This window comes from Cavia porcellus, unplaced genomic scaffold, assembly GCF_034190915.1.
Source record: "Cavia porcellus strain 051 isolate PalLab524CR breed Dunkin Hartley unplaced genomic scaffold, mCavPor4.1 scaffold_5, whole genome shotgun sequence".
Classification (NCBI taxonomy): domain Eukaryota; kingdom Metazoa; phylum Chordata; class Mammalia; order Rodentia; family Caviidae; genus Cavia; species Cavia porcellus.
Window position 1 is genome coordinate 108,318,338 of NW_026947488.1, and position 23,119 is coordinate 108,341,456.

Here is a 23,119-nt window from a genome sequence, read left to right on the forward strand (position 1 = left end):
ATGGCAGAGACTGATATAAATCAGCTTATGTTTTTAAAATTGACACATTTTCCCCTGTTACATCATTATTTGGCATTTCACTTAATATTAATAGCTAATTTGGTTTTGAAGTTTGATGTTACTCAGTTGACATTTATTTCATAGTGATCATCAAATTATTCTAAAATTACTCCATGTTGAGGATAGAGATAGCTTGAAAGAATATTTCTACTTTTTTTCCCTACACTCACTCTTTTCCTTGGTTTACATTGCTTTTCCAATTTTACTTGTTACTAGAAGCTTACTACTCTATGCTAATGAATGCAGGAAAGCACTGCTGTTCTTTATAACTGGATGGAGACTTAGCTTTATAGGATAATGTTTCTCTGCTTATACAGTATCTAATTTTCAGTATTCTTTGTGATTTTAAGCTACATATTTATGCCAAAAAATGTTTCTACCTCTTCTTATGTATAGAAGATTTTTGTTTCCCACCTCAAAATATAATGAATTTTTATCAGTTTCATGCAACTAATTAATTTTATTCTTTTTTTTTTGAAAAGTGTTAAGGAAAGAATATCACTAATTATATATTTCATTGTCTCTTTAGGCACTATTCGGGTTTTTATGTCTTTTTGGTTCAGTTTTGGTACTTTATATGCATCTAGGCAACTGACCATTTCTTCAAGACTTTCCAAGTTTCTGGAGTCACAGTTTTCACTCTAGTTGCTAGTCAGCTGGATTTTGCTAGTATCTGGTGTTATTTTGACTTTTTAATTTTTAATTGCATTAATATGAGTTTTTCATTATTTGCTTTAAGGTTGACTAAAATTAGGTCTGTTTTTTTTTTTTTTTTTGAAGAATCAGCCCCTTAATTCATTAATTCTTTTATTGTTTTCTTAAAATTGAGTTTCACACTGATCCTTGTGAGTGCATTCATGCAGTAATTTGAGTTTGGATTGGTTTTTCTTTGACAGAATTGTGAATATATAGTTTTATTTTTTTTTAACTTTCTCTGGTTTTCTAATCTAGGTGTTTACAACAATAAACTTCACTTTTAACTCTGTTTTCACTGTGTCTCCTAGATTCTCCAATGTTTGATTTATTCCTTTATTTCTTCTGTAATTGACTGTTCGGGAGTATATTATTTAATATCCTTGTATTTGTGTGGTTTTTGAGGCTTCTTTTATAATTGATTTATAGTTTCATTGTGCTGTGATCTAATTGTGTGTAGCATGATTTTATTCTTTTGCACTTATTTTGTAGGTTTAATGGACTAGAATGTCATCTGTTTTTGAAAAAGTTCCCTAGACTGCGGAGAAGAATGTCTGCTTTGTTGTTCAGTAGAACTCTTTGAAGGTATCTATTAGTTTCATTTGTTCAGTGGTATAGTGCAACTTTGATATTTGTTGATTTTTTGTTTACTTGATATCTCTGTTTAGGAGAGTGATGTATTTAGGTCTCCCATCACAATTGTGCTGGTGCATATGTAATCTTTTATGTTCATTAGTGTTTGCTTGATGTACTTGGGCTCACTGATATATGGTACATATATATTTATAATTATTATCTGTTCTCATTGGATTGTTCCCTTGACAAATATAAATTGCATTCCTTGCCTTTTCTGATGAATTTAATTTCAAGTACATTTTCTTGGAGAAAATCATACTCCACTTTCTTTCTGGGGTTCTGGTACATGCAGTGTTCTTTTCTATTTTTTAATTTTTAGTATATGAATTTTTTTTCAAACTGATGGGCCTCTTCTATCCAGAAAATCACTAGGCTTTGTTTTCAATCCAGCCTACAAATTTGTCTCTTTTTCTTATGAGTTGAACATTTATATTGAGTTATTACTGAAAAATGTTGATACATTCCAACATGACCTTATTTCTGTTGACATCTTTAATTTTTCCTTTTTCTTGAACCAATATGCTACTTAATGTATTTATTCCATCAGAATTTGGGGAATTGTTGGCTTCATTTTCTCTGACTAAATTATGCATGATTTTTTGAGTTTTGATTTAGTGTTTATGAACTTCTTATGATGTGTTTTAGTTATGGGATACCTTTATCCTATATTCATTTTGAAAAGGTCATTGCAGTACATTTTAGTTTTGGTTGAAAGACTTTTACTTCTAGTGCTGGATAAAGTTCAATCCACCCTCTACTAGTCTTTAATATGTTTGTGCTGAGACCATAATTCATAGGTCTCAGTGCTGAGTGGTTTGAATCATCACCAGCACATGCATGACTGTCCCATCAAGTTACTATTAATTTTTTTACTAAAAAGACCAATAAAACTGATTACATCCATTTTTACTACCAGTCATGAAAACTACCTTGTGTACATTGGTGGTTCAAGCTGGTTGGAATGTATTAAAGTTTTTGTAAAAAAAAGCTTTACTTAATACAATTACAAGTGATCTTTGGCTTTTCTCTGACAACTTTTATGACCCTGTCCATTGGTTTGGGCTTTTCAGATTTTGATTATGATGTGCAATGGACATCATTTTAAAATCATTACTTGTTTTTCTGTAAGCCTCATATAGTTTATATGTTTAGTTCATTCCTTACTTTTTTCTGTTGTGATTTCTTTAAACAGATACTTTATATTGCATGTGCTATCCTCTAATTTGTTTCTAACTCCATTTTTTCTTGTTAGTCTTAGCAACCTCTAATAAACACTTATTAATCTTGCTATACTATTTTTAACATATCTGTATGTATAACATCTTTTAGTTCCATGCTATCCTTGAAGTCTGATTCTTTAAGTTCATCATTGCTCATATTCAGTAGAATTCATTATCTCTAAAGGATTTCTGTTTAGCATCTTTTCATGAAGTCAAGTTTTTTGGTAAATTATTCAATCATGTTTGAAATAGCTTTGATCAGGCCTTTTAATTTTTGGTTTTTGCCAAAATACATTGGTCACTGTGTTTTTTAGTGCCACCATTTTGTGGGTTATATCTATTATTTGAGCTTGCTGAGTTTCCATGTGTCCATTTTAATCATTTCATGCTGCTCACCCACTAATGTTTAACTTCCACCCTATCAGTGCCCATTGGGCTTTTTTAAAGAGAGTTGGGAGTCTTTGGAATCATTTTCTGTCCTATTTTTTCATGTTCCTGTTTTTTTTATTTGTTTTTTTGTTGTTGTTGTTTTTTTTGGTATGCGTATGTGCTGATGGTTGAAGTCAAATAGAGTGAAAATTTGTTGTTGGTATGAAGATCTCTTTTGTTAAGTTCTGTTTTCTAGTGATGTGATCTTAGCTTTATTTGTCAAGAGGCTTTTATTTGATACTTTATTCTATTCAGTTGAATTGGGCTATATCCAGCTACTGTTATTGTAGAGATTCTTACAGGTTATACCATCTACAGATCTAACCATCCATCAATGATAAACATTAAAACCATTTAATATTATTAGCTCCAATTAGCACCCTTTTATTAGCACCAATTCTAAACTATGCTGTACTGTTATTGACAGTTAATGTGGGATGAGGAAGCAGGGAAGGACAGAGAAAGGGGAAATGAGGGGGAAAATAAGGAGAAAGGAGAAAAGAGAATGTTTATAGATAAGATACAAAGTCAGACACTGTTGGATGCACTTTATAGCTAGAATAAAGGGTTAGTGCTGGTGAGTTTAAAAGAATATTTTTGGATGCATGAGAGGACTGCAATGAAAGGACAGAATAACTGGAGGTTGAGGGAAGCTGTGGAATTGTCAGAACCTACTAACGCATTTGTGGTTAGATTTACTGGGATCCTGTAAGCACATTCCATTAAAGGTTACCCCAGTATAACAGTGAATGCTGCCATTTAAGTTACAACACTGGTCTAATCTTATTCTGCTTTGTACATTAACTGGCTATGTTGGAATCTACGGTTATATCTATTGATTGGGAAGTTATAAAATTTTTATGGATAAACACTTGAGTTATTGACAAATATGCCTTATGGAGGATTATGTGGGGTAAAAATAATTAACGAGTCATGTTCTAAAAGTAGTAGAGTCCAATCCCTAAGACGAAGGGGGTCAGGAGGGTTGCAATGGTTAGAGCTTCAGGACCAAGTACAGCATTAATTAGCTGAGTTTTATGGATAAACTTAGCATCTGGATGCATTAAAAATTAAGGTAAATATCTTGTTAAACTATATAGAATAGTTTGAATGGAAATCATGTTGTGCTTTGAGTACCTAGGTACTCTTTATTGCATGGGTTTACAGTAACAGTTAAAGATCAAATCTTTCTCATGAGAATATATAATTAGAATTGTGTATATGTAGTCAGGCATAGATATATTTAAATATTTTAGAGAAGTGCTGTTTTTAAATACTTACCACACAGGAGTTTAAATTTCAAAAGTGCAGTAACAACATCAGTTCAGCTGCTTGTTTTGAAGTGCTCTCTCTTTAATTCAATTTTTCTATTAGGTTAATTCCTCGAAGCAAATCCTGGCAGTTTGTTGCCATTTGCTTTTCAATTCACGAGTGTGAAAGCTCCCTGAGATATGCTCTCAACTTCTCTCCAAGTTGGTCTCTCAGATAAATATTCATTACATTCTTTCCTTCACTGGTAACTTCACATCCCGTGTCCTTTTTTCTGAGTATTTCATCCATTGGAATAGAATAATTATAAAGAACATATTGATTGAGTGTCCTTTTACTTTTTTTCTTTGTGTGTCTTAAGGCAGAGCCAGAGAGAAGTAGATTATTATGCAATGTGTTTGTGCTGGCAAAATTTTAACTCCTTCCGTAACTGTTGCTCATTATGGCCCATTGTGGGTGCACACATTTTTCTGTTAATTTGAGCACACACAATAATTACAATGATAGACCACAAAGTATAACAAAATATAAGAAAAGTATAAGAATATAAAATATAGTATAAGTATAAGAAAGTGTAGTCTAATGTAGTTTAAATGTAATTTGTGAATTAAATTGTGAATCTGTAGAACGTTTTCTTCAAAAACTTAGTTTTCTCGGACATACTGTACATAGATCGAGTGATACTTCAGAATATACATAATGACAAATATTTTGCCATTAAATATGTGGAGTTTATTTGGGCTTAAAATTAGAAGGTTGATCTTTAATCTAGCATATCTGTGTATTACAGATGGCAGGTAATAAGGAAATTGAATGAATGCCCTGATAACTGTGTGAATTATTTTGCGGGTCACAGGAGCATGAAATTTAGTCATGACCTGCTCTCCTTTCTCCTCACAGTGCAAGAATGAATGCTCAACAAGAATGTGTGGCTGTCTTTTACAAAGCTGAAGTCTACTCGGAATTCACTGATTATTTTTATGGGGGAAAAGTGATTCTTTGTAATCTGCATGAACTAATCTTCATTAATGCATTTGATATTCCCCAAACAGGAATTAAATCACAAGGAACATTTAATCTAAACAGCACTGTAAGTATAAGTTATGTATGTCTGTTGGGTCAGTTGCTTATTTTAAACTGACTCACTTCAAATGGACTTTTTGGGTTGTTTTATTTATTTTTTTTTTCACTTTGTGTTGGAGGCTTATGTACAGCTGTGGAAATAGAATTTCAACTATTTTCTGAAGTCCAAATTTTTGCAATACTATTGTGAGTTACTATTATAATTTAAAAGCATAAATCAGATAACAAGAATATTTCTTGCTGTTAACATATATTTAAATTTGTGTTCTATTATCTCAGCTTAGATAACTGATATTCTTTCATCTATAAAATATATAGGTTCCCCATCACTTTTTCTAAGTTACTACAGATATTAAATAATTTCAGAAAATAGCATTCTATCTTCTATAATATATATAGTTTGCCTATCACTTTCTCTGTTTAGCAGAAGGATTAAATGAGCTATTATTTTTGATGTTTATTAATTTCAGTATCATCTTCAAGAAATACACTACTTAGAATTTATTGTAGTACCTGAGGTACAGGTGTTTAATAAAAATTATTAATATAAACTTGCTTTGGCCATAAGATCCTTTTTTTTTTTTTTGTACCAGGGATCAAATTCATGACATCTGGCTTGCCAAGCACACGCTTAGCTGCTAAGCTAAATCTCCATCCCAAGATCCTGTATTAATAGAATTCAAATATATGGTATATTTCATCAGCTATTTAATATTGTTGGCTCATCTTTCTAAACTAAATAACAAATCTGAGTGAAATTTGATCTTCAAATGTAATATATACTGTATGTAGGCATATATTGCTTCTAAAGTAGCAAGCTATTTATTAAAATTTCAGAAATACAAATTGCTGAGAAATAATTTTATATTCCACATTTAATCAAGCAGACATAAATACATCAAATTGTACCTATTTATGTAATTTTAATGTAATTTGCTTATTTGTAATTTGTAATTTTTCACATACATTCAAGCACAATTTGAGATATATCTACATACCCTATAAATTGTAACTTATATTAACATAAGTAATTTATGCTATTTTAATTAAACAGTTCATAAAATCTTCATTGTATTCAGATTGTTCTAGGAATAATTTTTTCAGGGCAACCTAGATAATTTTATGTATATTACCATGTAACTGGAACCTAACAGATTTTTAATTAATAGATATGCAAAAAATAAAGAAAATAAAATGAAAATTAGTGAACGAATAAATTCATGAAAATGTTCACATATTTTGCAGAAGAACTTATATTTTAGTGCATATGTTGAATATGAAGTGTCTATCTTTATATTAAATACTGCAGATATTTACTGCATACTTGATAAATGTAGACTGTCAAATCAAGTGTGGAAAAAAGAAAATACAATGCTAATCTTTGTATTCTTTGTTTCCTTAAAAAGGCATATGGTTGTTTCTTTTAAGAAATGCAAACTCAGATATAAACCTAATAATAGAAACATTTTAGAAATGAGAATCAACTTTTAAAAATGAAAATGATTTAAAATGGATGCATGATGCATATGCACTACAAATTTGAAGATCATGCATGAATATTTTTATGAGATATTACTATTATATAATCTGCATATTCACCATACAAAATAAGATATAAATTATTTCCTTCATGGGCTGGGAATTTAGCTCAGCGGCATCAGCACCTGCCTTGCTAGCAGGCAGTCGTGAGTTCGATCCCCGGTACCGATAAAAATGAAAAAGACAAAAAAAAAATTATTTCCTTCATGTCAGATAGCTATTTCTCCTCCTTCAAATCCTAACAGAAAACCATACTTATTTCTGCTAGCCAAGATCACTTTTTCTAGCTCTTGGACTTGAAAAAAGTAGAAAAATAAGGTGAGGATTCTTTAATGTCCAGCTCATTTCACAAAACATAATTTTTTGTGTGTTGCTAAAATAATGGTTAATGCCATAAAACCGCCTGTGCTTTTTTGAGATCTGCAATGTAGACTACATGAAACAGAATGTACCCTTCTCTTTCAACACTTGGGAGATCCCTTTCTCTCGCTCAGACTGTGTTTTAAGTCCCTCATATTCAATGCAAAAATTCCTCAAAATTCTAAAAAAATAAATGGATAAACAATCTTGCTTTTGATGAGATTATATTTATATAAACAAGAATTGTATTAAGATTTTGTGAAACTATGCATGTTTTAGAAAGACTATTGTTGATAACATACTTTAACCAAAACTTAACTAAAAAGTTAATGTCCCAATTATTGCCTATGTAAAGGCAAATGCAAACTTAAAATAAGAAAATATGAATCTTAATTTTTCTGATCAAAATTAGAGTAAAAAGATACAAATATTTTTAGTCATCTATCACACATTTTCAGTATCTATCTATCTATCTATATGCATATATGTGTGTGTGTGTGTGTGTGTATTTCTGACTTCTCTACTATTCTAATGTTCTATATTTATCCCGAGCTTTGTTTTCTATTTTTTGCATTTTGACTACTGTATTTTTAAACTATAAAACTTTTGACACTTACAAATTTGTTCTTTTTTCAAAGGTTGCTTTTGCCACTTTAGGTTTTTAGTGATTTTATATCAATTTTAATATGTTTTTCTAATTATGTAAAGAATGCACCTAGTACTTCCATTAAACCTGCAGGTTATTTTCCATACTCTGGACTTATTCACAATTACAAATCTTCAAACCTGTGAATATTAGGAGTACTTTATTTTTTGCCTTTAATTTCCTTCACTATTGTTTTACAATTTTAGTGATTCTTTTATTTTTTTAATTCATTCCTAGGCATTTTATTCTTTTTGTTGCCAAATATGATTTTTTTCTCAATCACTTCTTTTAAACTTTCTGTCATTCTGAGTATTGAAGCCAGAGTTCTCCACTGAACTCCATCCCCAGGCCTTTTAAAATACCTTTTCTTGAGAAGAAAGTTGCTAAGCACTAAGTGAGCCTCGTGGGGCTCCAAGTTGCACATCTCCTGTCCCGTCTCTCAGAGTGCTGGGAGTAAGGTTGTGTGGCCGTGCCTGGCCTCTTACCTCTTTTCTTATTGGTTAATTATTTGCGTGTAGAATGACTACTGATTATTATTATTATTTTTGGTTCTCTGTTTGGTGATGCTGGGTATTGAATTCACAATTCTTGGGCATTGCCATGCTAGGAACATAATACATAATCTAGTTACTCTTCAGTCTCTAGTTATTTCATGATTTTGTATTCTGGAGTTTTCAGGAATTTATCAAAAATAACTTTTTTATTGGGTCTTTGGTGTTCACTGCTTATATAATCATTTTATCTGTAACAACAACTCATCATCTTTGATTTTAATATAGGTTACTTTTTGTCACCTTTTACTGTCTAACTGTCCTGGCAGCCAGGCATGGTGATAAATATCTGGAATCCCAGCATGCAAGGGGCTGAAGCAGAAGGATCACCATGAGTTCAAGACCAGCCTGCACTAAATAGCAAGACCCTGTTTCAAACAATCTTTGCCCTCAAGAAAATAATTGTCTTGGTAAAGATGTTCAGGGAAGTGGTCTTTCTTTCCTTATATAAGATCTTTAAGAAAAGTTCTTAGATTTTCCCTATTGATCATATTGACTGTAAGCCTTTAATGCATAATCTTTATTCTGATCATGCAAACTACTTCAATAACTATTGTCTTTAGAGATTTAATTATTAATGAATGTTCAATTTTGTCAAATACCTTACTGCATCAACTGAAATCATTACATAATTTCTTTGTTTGGAGGAATTTTGTGATGTATCATTGTGTTCCCATATTGTCACTGTGACAAAATTCTTAAGAAAACCAACAACAAAAGGAATACTTATTTGGAATCAATATTTCAGTTTACAGTCCAATTGCTATGATCATTTGCTTTGATATTGTAGAAATAAGAGGTTTGATACTGTAGAAATAAGCAAGCAAAGAGACTGGAAAAAATTTGAGTCTCAGTATTTTTTGTGGGTATATCTCTGGGAGTTCAAGGGCAGCCTGAACTGCATAGCAAGATCTTGTCTCAAGAAAAAAAAAAAAAGATACAAATCTATTGTCATGCATACTTTTCTATGAATATAAAATGTTAAATAGTTGTTAGCACTAGTTTTCTAATGTAGTTGATGGTGTAGTAAGAAAATAATTTAGGCATAAACAATACAAAGCCTCTTTAAAATTCATACATTTAGCTATTCAAGGTTAAGAGACTTTAACATTGTATAATTCTTTTTGATACATTTTGTACCTGATGTGTGTTGTATTATTTAACATTTTGTAAACTTAATTATTTAAAGAAAATGTTTCATTTTTATTTTTCTAATAGTAGGAGTAATCTAAATATTTTTGTCTTGTAGAGCATTTTGATAACACATATATGTACATATTCATGAATCTTAGTAAAATAAGAACTAGTATATTCACAGGAAAGGCCTTATTCTTTATACTAAGTTTGGGTTAGGATATTTAATATGCTCAAATTTATAAAATCTTTTTCTAAATTTTATAAATTATTTTCATAAACAAGCAAACCCGAAAGTTTGATCACACCATGTGATCACGTGTGAGTGGAGTTTATATTTGATTGAACAGTGGATATTCTTTTTCCTCTCACCAGGTTAATGCACTGAAGATACTTACAATTACCTGACAGAACTCTGTAGTGTTCATTTCCCTGTCACTGATAAACTGCTGATGATCATTCATTTTAGACCCATTGGCAAATGGCAGCCCAATACTCAGATAACTTTACTGTCTTTCATCTGACAATTTTTATAATGTTTATTGTTTTGACTATTAAAAGGATTCTTCAAACAGAGCATCATTTTATTATTTCTGATTTTTTTAATCTGAGCACTGAGTGCTTGGTGTCATCAAAAGTTTACAGGAATTCCTGTTTCAGAATTCCCCTCACAACGATCTCACTCATCAGCTTCCAGCTGGGCTGGTAGACTTGAGCAACATCTTACAGTATCTCTAGCTTATATATATATATATATATATATATATATATATATCTTGAAATTCAACAACCTCAGGAGTAAAGCATACAAGTATGTATTTGACTTTTTAAATGGTTAAACCATCTCCAAATTTTCCCTGCTTTTTGGTTTCTACAGTGACATTAAAAATTTTTGTGTGGGCATGTGGAGATATATGTCTCTGTGTGAACATACAATTTTGGCATTTGTAATTCTCCCATAGTGTTAGTTCATTGTAAGATATGTCATTATTACCTGAATTGCATATCCTAGGATTAGTCTTTAATCCTCTATATAAAATATCATGCTCCTTTAGGCTGGAAGTAACACAGTATAAGAATATTTTATCCAGCTATTTGTTGATAACTTAAGGTTATATTACAGGGTTTCCACAGTTTATAAGTATCTAAATAATCGAAATGTTATGTTATTTTTCATAAAAAACAAGTGAACAAATGAAATTTATTGAATTTCAGTCGCTGTAAAAATTATCTGTTTTGTGCAATAAATCACTTAACATGTAGTTATTAAAGAAGTGAATTCTCTAGCAAAATGTGAAAATTAGCAATGAATGGAGCAGAAAGTGAAATGAATAGGACAAACCGACAACAATGACAGAAAAAGAGCTCAACAGAAATGAGGCAGAGAAGGAACAGCAATTTTGGAGAAAACAAGACATCACAATAGGTAGTGCTGATTTAATATCCTCTTGTTTTGAAGTCCCATCAAGCTTTTGTTCTTCTGTCTCCATCGGTTTTAACATGTTGTATCTTATTGGATTTTATTATATGTGATGATATAAACAAAAACTTTTATAGACAAGGAGATTATACAGAAACCATTGTCCATTTTCTGTTAGTTGATTCTGAATACCCTGTAATACTGTCATTCTCTTGAACAGTTTTATATTGTCTTGATATGTTTGATGCTACAATATACGAAGTTATACCCAAAGATTTTAAGGGAAGAGACACTATGGTAGCTACTATTATGTCGAGATTATCTTGTGGTGAAACACTATTTTGCTTAAATGGCTATGTTTTGACCTGTGATGTTTTGTTGCTATGCCCTCTTTTATATCTCAATCTCTTTTTTATTATCTACTTTTTCATTTTTATCCTTTTAATTAAGGGAAAAATAAAAAATAGGACATATTATAGTAACCCACTTTGATTTCCTATTAACTTGATTTGAAACCCTGTATTGCTCTCACCATCTTGTTTTGACTGATTTTCCTCTATTCTGTTATGCTTGATAGTACCAAGTTTGAAAGTATAGGCAACAACTATGAAGACAATAAGATTCATTGTGATGCCCATTCTGGTTGATTATTATCTTCTTTGGAAGTCCTCTAATGTCTCCAATGTTTTGGTTTTATTGGTCTTATTCTTTACTGTTTTGTTCAGTTTTATTATGACTGATGATATAGGCAATTCTTTTTAAGATAACAAGAGGCATTATGGTAACCATTGTTGATACCTTGTATGTTGTTTTTATATTATGTATTATGCCCATCCTTTTGATTTGACAGACTCTGTCCTGGTATGTCACATTTGGTTTTACTTCCTTCAAAAAAAATTAATAAGAACTATGGGAGTAATAAAACCCAAAATGTGTAATTGTCATTGTACAAAGAAAGGAAAAGAAAATTCTCTAAAAGACATAACTGCATATATATTTAAGTGTATAAGATAGATAACCATATTACTGAGTTTTGTTGGATCATTGAACAAAACTGTATACAGTCTCACTGTTTGAAAGTCCCCTCTATATGCTTTAATTTTGTAACTTCAACAACTATTTCTAAGATGACAATATGTAATTAATTAGTGATTTTATACTGTTTATTTTTTCTGAAATTCTGTATAACTGGTACCTCTTTTCTGTTTTTTGTCTTTTTTCTCCTTAAATAAAATTTTAAAAAATAAAATTAATTCTTTTAATAAATAAATTATATGCTCCAATATCCTTTATATATTAGACACGTGCATTAACTTAGTTACATTTCATATCTGAATGTATTTTACAGTTATTTATCTTAAAATGAATGCACTTGATGTTTCAAGTTAGACAGCAAAACAGCAAATACATAAATATTAATCAACCATAATAAAAAATATATCAGCAAGAATAACTAAGCTAAATATAAACCAAAAAACAAACTCCATCTTTTCCTGCATGAAAAACTTGTTGATAAGAAAGGAAAAGATGCATTTGCTAAAAGTTTGTGTTATAAGCTCACAGAAAGAATTTTCAGACATTTGCACAATAGTATGTAACAAAAATGCATTTCTTGGCAAGAGTTGCACACAGTTTATATAATCTTCAAAGTTAACTTTAAGATAACCACTATGTCAAATCTGGTGCCACAGTATATTTTATTTGATAGTACCACTTTTCACCATTCTCAACTTATACTCTAAACTCACAGTCCAATTTTTGTAGGTTTCTAGAGTTAAAAACTAATTCAATACTAATAGAATTTTAATGAAGAATGATTAAATGATTGCTTTTGTGTTTGCTGTTTGCAATTACACTCATTATCAGTATTACTTTGCTTATACAATAAGGCAGAAAGAAAACACCAAGATTTTAGTCATTACACATCAATTTCCTACTTATTTAACTTTTATGCAGAAATTTCTGAATAATATTGCCTACAGTAATGAAATTAATAAGTGAATTCAGCAATTTCCAAGTATAAGATCAATATACTTCATCAAAATTATCTTCAAATGTTTAGAAAATAAATTGGAAAATTATAGTTAATTTAAGTATCACTTAGAATAACCGAAATGCAGTTTGTATTGAGTTTAATAATAAAAGTACTACAAGTCCTTTAGAATGTGCAGTAGTTCTCTTTGTGTGACTAAACCTTCCATTATTAAAAAAAAAAACATAATTACAAAAGAAAAGCTTTGTGCTGGTTAAATTTGAGAGATTCCAGTCTCTGGGACTGTTGACTTGCAGTGACACAGTATGTGCAGTGAAGCAAAACTTCTAACCTCATGGCTAGGAAAGAGTAGAGGGAAGGGAATACACTGAATTTCATGATCCTCTGCAGAGTTTTGGTTCTAATGACCTAAGTACCTCCAACCAAGTTCCACCTATCAGAGATTTCACTCTCTTCTACCAAGTCTTCAACACACTTTTTTTTAATTTTAAAAAGATTAAGACAAAAAAGAACATAGCAAAACAGGTCAGAACAGAACAATTTAATCAACACAGTTTCACCGCAAGACAACTCGACATAACAGTAGCTACCATAGTGTTTCTTTTATTGAAATATTTGAATATACTTTCATACACTACAGTATCAAACCTAACAAAATAGTATAAAATCATTCAAGAGACTGAAAGTATTACAGGGTATTCAGAACCAACTAACAGAAAACAAACAAGGATTACTATATTATTTCCTTTTCCATAAAATTTTTGTTTATACTATCACACCTAACAAAATCCAATGAAATATAACGTGATAAAACCAATGGAGACAGAAGAACAAAAGCATGGTAGAATGATATTAAATCAGCACTAGCTATGATAATGTCTTTTCATCAAAATAGCTGTTCATACCATCACAGACAAAATGAAACAACCAGAATAAAACCATTCCATCATGAATGAAAACATTATAAGGCTTCAAAGCAATATAATGGGGAATAATGATTACCATACACTTTGATATATTCTTATAATTTCTTACACTAAGAAGACTGTATGGTATTTATACATGACAGGTTGATTCATTTCGCTTATAAGTATGGTCTCAAACTTGAGACCAAGCCTTCAACACTTAAGCACTGAAGATAAAAACTGTAGCACCTCTTATTTGTGGTTTTGCTTTCCACACTTTCAGTTAGCTACAGGCTTTGTGTCTGTAATTTGTGGAATTATACAAAAATAAATCATTTGTTAGGGTTAAATTTTACACCCTTTACAGTACTACAATGAAATCTATTTCCATTCCTCTCTGTCCTGCTTCGAACATTAACTGTTGCTTTCTCAATCATTTCCACATTGTACATGCTAAATCAGTAACAGTAGAAATCTTGGTTTTCAGATTATCATGGCACTGCATTCTTGCAGTCCAGTGACTTTTATGTTAACTCAGCAAAAGTGCAAAACACAGTATTAGTTATGTTGGCAATTTGGGTATGCCTGAAAGAAGACATAGTGTTTTCTTTAAGGAAAAAGGTGAAAGTTTTTGACTCAATAAGTTCTTTCCTTAGAGAAAGCAAAGTAACCTTACATTGAGATTGCTAAAATCCATAGTAAGTGAGAAAATGTTAATTTCTCAATGTGCTTATAGCTTAAACTTTGCTACAGATCTGCACACAGAATACAACACTGTATACAGGTTCTAGGATTTTCCATAGTTTCACACATACATAAGGGACATTGCAATATATTCCTATGGATAAAGGCACTAGTATACAATACAATGTGTATCTAATTTTTAATATGGAAATTTTCTGTATTCAAAAGTATCATGTGCAGCACTTTATTTTAAATAGACATGAATTAATTCAGTTTCATTAAAAATATATGAAATTTTAATAAACTACCCAGATGGTTTCTAAATATTTATTATAATATCAGTGTCAAAGATGCAAAAGATAGACAAAATTGAAAGACATTTTTAAAAACTGTTATCTAGTTTTTCTGTAAAGGTAATATGATCAGTAGAATGTTGGTACTGGTATAAAACTAATATATCAATAGAAAGTTTTAAAATAGTGCAAAATTAGTTCTATATCAAAATGTTTCTTTGCATTTTTATGTATTATTTAATTGATGCCATCTTCCCAATTTAAGTTACTTAAGGTAATCTTTTAAATAACTGAAATTAACAAACATTTTTACCAGAAAAATGAAAGGATACCTTTCTAATTCTGCACATTGCAAATAATTTAAAATATAAATAAATGTAAAAGTAATACAAATATTTTATAATAAAAAACATGATTTTAATTTTGTGGTATCTAGTAAGCAATAATCATTTTAAAAATAAATTCAAATCATCCATATAAAATGTATTTGTTTAAAATACATACCTAATAAACTATGAAAATAATAGATTAAAAATATTTGCAAGTTTTATAACCATTGAAGAATTTTTTCTTCAAATATAACATACTCCTTCAAAACTACAGAAAAAAAAAAAACTCATATAAACCAGCCTAATTAGGACCATGTACAGAAATTGTGCATAAAATATGCTCAGTATTATCAGTCATAAAGGAAATACAGACATAAAAATATGCTCAATATTATTAAGCATAAAGGAACTGCAAATTAGACTCCCAAACAGATCCATTCACATGCACTATAACAGCTACAAGCCAATGTAATTATGTCCCTGTAATATGTTGGCAAGAACTGACACAGTTGTAGCCCCTGTATATTATAGGTGGGAGAATCATTAGAGGAATACATAGTCCAAGCTTCTTTTAATCAAAGTTTACTTTACATCTGGCTAATAATCCTGTAATTACAGTTCCAAATATTAACCGTTTCAGTTGCTCATTATGAAATGCAAGTGTGTGATGGAAGGAGTCTCTCACGATTTGTTGTCAGTTTTCCCACCACTACAGACACTGTAACACAAACATTATTGCTTATGAATTTGCTCATAAAGCTAAAAGCACATGAAAAACACAACAAAGGTGTTATAAAACTAGTTTTCAAAGAATGAAGGTTTTGATATGTATTTTAATGTATTTAAATGATTTTGATAACTAAAAATACCAATAAGAACAGTTCAATATTATTCATTCCTATGCATTAATTGAATACTTATCAGCAAGAATAAGAGGATATGACAGAGGCCCCAGCAAACAGTGGATTTGCAGTCAGACAATTTAGTACAGAGTATGCAAAAATAAAACACTGAAATGAGGGATGAGAATATTTCAATTAGATTTCCGTGGTCCAAAAAGTTAAGAAGAATTGGGAGGCGGGCATGCAAACAGAACCATGTTTTCAAGACGTGAAAATGTCTGTGAGAAGAGGAAAAGCAAAGCATCTGTGTGTCTTATGTACAAAGCAGAGGCACAGCTGTGCATAACGAAGTAAACAGTTTAAACTCTTACTTCATTTTATTTTCTGTTTTATCTGAACATTTCTTCATTATGTTTCATTCACTTTGTGAAATTTATTTTAGATGATACAATAAGACATAAGATTGTACATTCTAATGGAGTTTCATGTAATATTTTGGTAGCAGGTTTCCAAACAGCAGCAGGAAGCAGTAGTAGGAGAGTTTTGGCCAAAATAACTTCATCCAAGGTGACTACAGCATCTCTAACTTGTCGTGACAGAGCCACTTGCATTCATAAGCAGGGTCTACTCAGCATCCATCAGGGGGAGTCAGATTTTAGGCACAATCTGGTGGGCCAAGCGTGGTGGGCAGACACATGTCAGGACTGGGATGTCCAGTACAGCATGAGGGACCTGGACAGTGAGGGCATGGACTAAGATGAGCTTGTCAGGTTTCTTAATCACAAGGACAGCAGCTATTAGAGCATGAAGATAAAAAAGGAGTAGGCAGCCCTGAGTAAGCATCATTGTTTAAGTGAACTCAAGGGTCCAGATTTTGTAGGATGCAGAAGCTCTTAGAAATTTGTGGATTTTTTTCTTGTAGTCAGTTTGTGCAAGACATTGTGCAGAGCTTTTCAGTCTTTCCAGCAGGCAGCTTGGAAGTCATCAGTCAGAAGTGCTGCAATACGTTGTGATGGGAAATCAACAAGGTCATCTGTGAGGGCTTCTGAAAAAGAGGACACATAATTTTTTGATGCCTGGGTGGGTCTTTCCATTTTAAAACAAACATGAACTGGCTGACAGGTGCAAATCAAAGGCAGGAGATATTCTTTAGGTCCTGACAGCAATGCCAGCAGACAGCGGGTGGCAGAAGACTGAGGCAGTGCATATGGAGGCCAACTGCTGTAGCATTGTTAGCTCAGAGATTCCGACCGGGCCTTACACACAGGAGAGGCCTATTTTAGCAGTATGACAGTCTACAGTGTTTGCTCAGGAGACCATAACAGAGCTGAAGGAAACAGAGAAATAGGCTGTCTCAGAGGAAAGGTGTTGGTGGCTTGCCCAAATCTGTCCTCAGGCTCCCCAGCCCCCCAAGTAATGGGAGAGTCCTTAATTCCATAGGACAATTGAGTCCAATAAACTAGGGCAGTGCAAGTAAAGTGTATGGGTTGGGAAGCACAGAGTGCAAAGTGATGGCTGTACTATTGTACTATTGTACTATTGCTGTACTACAGTACAGCAGTTATTTTCTCATGCAGGCGTTGTGTTCCTCTCAGGGATCAAGTGACAGGGAGGCTGACTGACTAGGTGTAAAAGTGATGGTCCCTTCTAATTTGAAGAGCAAGCCTCTTCTCAGACAGGAACTGATGTTGGTGAGGTGTCCTTCCAGGCTGTAAGTTAGTGCCTCACAGAAAGAGTGAGAGATAAGTGTCCCAGCTGCCCCAAATGGTAACTTTTGACAGAGGGAACTTCGGAGGGTAAGAGGGTTCTGTTCCATTGTCTATCAGGAGCCACAGGTTTGCCCCAACTTCTACAGTGACTGCAGGTTCTCAGGGGCCCAATTTGATAGAGCTCAGTTTGTCCTCTTTATCCAGCCCCAGCATGGAGAGAAGAGGTTCAGGCTGAGGGGGGCTGGAGAGTCAGATTTCTTTATGTCTTGCATATGGAACGAACATTTTTCTGGTGTCAATAGCCTGAAGCCAGAGGGTGTGACTGTCTATCAGGCTGAATTTTCTTATGGACATCATATGCTTTAATCAGGTTTCTGGGTGATGGCAGGTGATTAGCTTTTGTGTCCCTTTTTGATGTCTGAGATGTTCTTGATTGGGCTATTTCTAAGGAAAAGTGACCTTTGGGAAATATCATGGTAACTCATTCATCAGGGCTCACAGTCCTATATTTCTTGGTCAAAATGTAGAACTCAGAAGGAATTGCTGCAGCTGTTGTGGGTAAGCATTAAATGATGCTATCTGATCAGTGTAGGAAACAGAAGGCTCTGGAGAGAGGACCTCTGTGGCTGAGTGTGGGCAGCGGCTGACTGGAACTGGTGCAGGGCTGGAAGGAGGTGAGTTGGGAGGGGGGAGTGATGCTGTAGGTGCTGGCAGGGACTCTGGCAGCTGAGGAGGGGTCAAGGTGGACTTCTCAGGGAAACCTGCCTCTGCTTTCTTTTATTTTTTTTTTTTTTGAGACTTAGGGAGCAGTTTGGTTTCATTTTTAAATCCATAAAAAGCCTTTTCTGCAGTCAAGGACTGCAGGTTTTGCCAAATTAACTCCCATTTCTGGCTTCCTTCATGTGTGCTCTGTATTCTTGAACAATGTGGCAACACAAAAAGAGTGAGTGAGCACCCCTCAGAGGTGCTCTGGGTTTAGGGTTTCTGTAATTGAATTTTAGAGTGCAATATCATATTTCATCAATTATAGCTTTCAGTCCTATTGACTCTAATTTCAGTGTTTTGAATATAAATAGTTTGTAAACAATAAAATGGAGTTCTGAGATAGTTTCGGTGACTCAAAAGCAAAGAATCAGATGAGACAGTTTTCCATATAGAAGAACTAGGTGATGTTATCAATAAACTGAAATGCATATTAAGCATAGGCTAAAACACTCCAACAACCAATATTATAGAACTAGTATTATTAGTTATACAACTACTATTGTAGTTCTTGCTATTTATTATTATTAAGCAAAGTGTTATCTTGATTTTGCTCCTTGAAAACATTTTTGGTGTTTTAGTGTCTTTTCTGTTCACAGGGGTGAAACACCTGACATTTGCAATTTGAAGAGCAGAATACGTACTCTTTTGGTTCATGCTGACTGGCTCTGAGACAAAGGCCTGCTGGGGAAGGACCGGGGAAGAAAAGGCTTCTCATGTCAAGGTAACCAAAAGGGAGAGTATGCAAAGAAAAGCCAGAGAATGGTGGTACTTTTCAGTTTATGCCCTCATAATCCTGCTCCTAGCCAGGTTACACTTCTAACAGCACATGCAGTAGCTAAACTCATTAGAGGGTGAATTCAGTGATGAACATACTCACTCCACGGTCTACTCACCTTCACTACCCCACCTGAGATTTAGGGGGGATGTTTTAAGTAAATCTTACAATTCTGTTCTGGTCCTGAAAAGATATATCATCTCTTTGTGTAAAATGTACTTACCCAATCACCAAGACTCACCAGGGTTTTAAAAGTTCAAGAACTACTTTTAGGAAAAGTCCTAGTCTAAAATTTCCTTTGAGACTGAAGGCATACTCTTAGCCATGAGCCACTGTTAAAAATATTTAAAATACTACCAACATATAATGGCACATCATAAACCTTCTATTCCAAAAGACTGAAATAAGATACAGAGAGTTATGTAGACTGGATCAAAGTGAGAATGGAGCCCAGCATAGTGAGCATTAAATTCTAGAGCACTGTGTCCAGCACTCAGGGAAAGTTGTGAAACATATGAGAACCCAAGTTTTTGTGAAACCCGGTCCATGTGAATTTGCCTATTGAAGCCCCCCTGGCCTTTATTGGGGTGGTTCTGCTAACTACCTGCAGCTTTTCTGACTAGGTGTTCCTCAGACTCGGCATCTTCAGCTTCCTCAAGCCTCCATTACACTTTTGGCTTCTTCTTTACAGCTTAAAGCATTACTTTCAGGGCCACCCTGCTTGACCTACCATCTTGTGAAATCTGAGTAGAAGACACACAGCTCTTACCTTCTTCTTTCCCATAAAACCAGCACTATGTGGAAAATGCGGAGGTCTGTGGTCAGATCTACCAGTTTCCAGTTTCTCTTGGATCATGGTTACAAAGACATCTGATGCCTAAACTACAGGAAATGCTTTCCTGGATAGCACTGAATGAACTTGGCTCTCCAGGGCTCTAGTTCCAAATCAAACTCTTTCATTTTTGGACTTTTAGTCTTCTGATGGGTAAAGTATGCTTAATTTATGAAATGTTCCTCAGATAATTTCCCTATTTTCCTGATGCAAAGAATTTGGCTCTTTTAAACATCTGTGCTCTCCTTTCTGCCAACTTTCCCATGCTATATTTCTGATGAAACTGCAAATTTTAAAAATAATTTAACTGTCATTTTTTTTCTCATTTTCATAATAGATCTTGCTAGAAACAGCAAGCATCCCTAACTATAGATGAACTATTGGGCCGCCTTGAACTTTCCTCAGCCTCATAAATCCATCATACTTAATCTTAACCTTCTGCACAGTCTCATGCTTTAGATAAAGATTCCATTTGATTTTTTGCCAGAGTATGACACCCATGACCAGGAGTCCAACAGCCAGTGGAGTTCGTATTTCTAACTGGAACTTCCGGAGACTAGCTTTACTGTATGCATTTCTATCAGTATTCTGTTCTTCAAGCTCTGATCAGAATTTCACACCTACCTTGGCAAACAGTATTCTAGATTTTTCTGCCAGATTTTCAAACTACTCCCAAGAATGTCTTCCAAGCAAGTGGAAGCCAGTAAGTCAGATACATTTACAGAAATGATCCCGCTTTGTGTATAAAAATCTATTTTGGTGACTTTCTTTCTTGCAGGGACAAAATATTCAATACCCAGAACCTTAAGGACAAAAGATTTATTGAGGCTAATATTTCACTGTCTGCAAGAGAGAAATGGCATGATGGAAAGGCCTGATGGGAGGAAATCAGCACATGTTACGGTGGTCAGAATTCACACAGTGAATAGGGACCAGACAGTCCTAGTTGCCTCCAGGTCAAGGCCCAGGTACCTGCCTCTAGCCAGACTCTAAAGAGCACACTCAACTGCTAAATTCACAGTTGGTGAATCCCTTGATGGGTGTAGTGCCCTGATGATCCAGGCACCTTTCAAAACACAAAGTTTGAACACATGAGACTTTCTGGGAAATTTTAGATCTAGCAAAACAGTTGATATTATTTTCAACGTTCAAGTTCCAATATCAATTGGTGGTTCTGTTTTAATTTTATTTTAAAGCTCTGTGCATAAGCTTTCTATGGATTCCAATGCCATGAAATTACTAAGAATTATTCACACTCATAACCCCACTCTCCCAGAATTTAAAGTCTATTTTCTTTACCTTTCAACTATTTGTCATATTGTGTCTCGTTTCTTGTAATATATTTGCATAACAAAATAACATTAATTATAGGAGCTAGCTGTGTCTTGTTTCATTCATTCATTAAATCACTTATTCCACCAGTATTTATTGAAATGTATTATTTTGATATAATATGGATTGATTATAAAAACAAACAAAGACTATGGCTACTTTTGAAAAATATATTCTTTCTAAAAGCGAGGGAAAAACAAACCAAAAGTCACAATTACATATTTGCCAATTGAGGTAACTGATGTTCCAAATACAAGTAACGTATTAAGAAAGCAGTAAAAATGTAGTAATTAAGTATTTCTTCTTGAGATTATGAATATTACTTTTTTTTCATCTCAAATAGACTGCTTAGCAATTTGGTATGTTATATATGTGAAAACAGAAAAATCGGGCCTCCCAAACCTTGCCAAAGTTAACATTATAATAAAAAGCAAACACCTTATTTCTAAAATTTAGTAGGATTATTAATGTCCTGATTCTTATGCTGAAATATTTTGCAACATATTTTAAATTACTGTTTAGCTGTTTCCTTTCACTTGGAAAGATATAAGAATGAATTTAACTAACTTTCTTTTCTAAGAGTTTCCTAAAATTTAAGATATACTTGTATTGAAGGATCTAATTCTTGAAAAGGTGTCTGAACTCCAAAAGAGAAATTGGTATCTCACAAAATTGTAAACCATTTTTAAGTCCAGTTATTTGGCAAAATGATTTAGGTAGCTATAGGCTTGTAGCATTCATATTACCTTGAACATTGTGCCACCTTTAATAAGAATGTTTCATCATTCTCTCTATACTTAATTCAGCATCTTGAAATGAATAGCTAAGTTTCAGTTAATATATAACCCTTCTGCTAATGAACATTCAGATCTCTCAAGGCCTAAGACCAATTTGATAGTTGTCTGAGTACTATATACTCCAAGATTCTATTAAGTGATATCATAATTTCCCGAAAAGTAAATGTCATTTTTGGCAAATTTTCTGCCAAAGCACATTCATTGGCAGTATGAATTGAGAAGTTAACTTCCCTAGAGAAAATTTTTCATAAACTTTTGGCAGTGTTATATGAAAATAATCAATGAAGGTCATTTTGAAAGTCACAATATAGTATTGTTCATGTCAGCTTATTTGATAACTAGAGAAAAATTTAAGTGACTGCAGGAAATTGTACTTTTGTTACTCAATATACTTTTATTAATATGTAAATTTTGGAATGGTTTTATTTAATTGGAAAGTATGAATTATTTAATAGGTACAAATAAAATTACTAACCATACTGAAATGTATGTACCTACATCTGTGACTAAATTGGCAAAACACTTTGCTATAACTTACATGACTATTTAAAAAGTGTAAATTTGTAAATTAATTTTAACTGATGAACAAAAAAATAAAAGTTGTGCATTGTAATGCGGTGCTTTGTGATGTTTCAATACATTTGTGCATTGCAAAATGTTTAAATGAATCTAGAAATATTTAATACTGCCAGAGTATAATCTTTCCACCTGAGACAGAGACATTTCTTAAACTTTGAACTTCTAATTATTTGTTTCATTTTTATCGTTTTACTATATGTATAAATATGAGGGTCTAAACACATGTACAAATAGTTTATAGAAT

The 23,119-nt window shown here is 32.8% G+C and overlaps 2 long non-coding RNA genes across 3 annotated transcripts; both read left to right on the forward strand.

Annotated features, from left to right (window-relative positions):
• The first annotated feature begins 503 nt into the window (after window positions 1–503).
• Window positions 504–10,361, forward strand: LOC111757200 (uncharacterized). 2 transcript variants are annotated; one of them, XR_002791576.2, is made up of 3 exons: window positions 504–1,338; window positions 5,208–5,397; window positions 8,715–10,361. It is a non-coding gene; the product is annotated as an uncharacterized LOC111757200 (long non-coding RNA). The 2 variants fall into 2 exon arrangements; XR_002791578.2 differs by having other exon boundaries at window positions 8,756–10,361.
• Window positions 10,362–17,581: 7,220 nt separating this feature from the next.
• On the forward strand, window positions 17,582–22,909 carry LOC134476165 (uncharacterized). The gene is made up of 2 exons (XR_010047725.1): window positions 17,582–18,469; window positions 19,157–22,909. It is a non-coding gene; the product is annotated as an uncharacterized LOC134476165 (long non-coding RNA).
• Window positions 22,910–23,119: the final 210 nt, after the last annotated feature.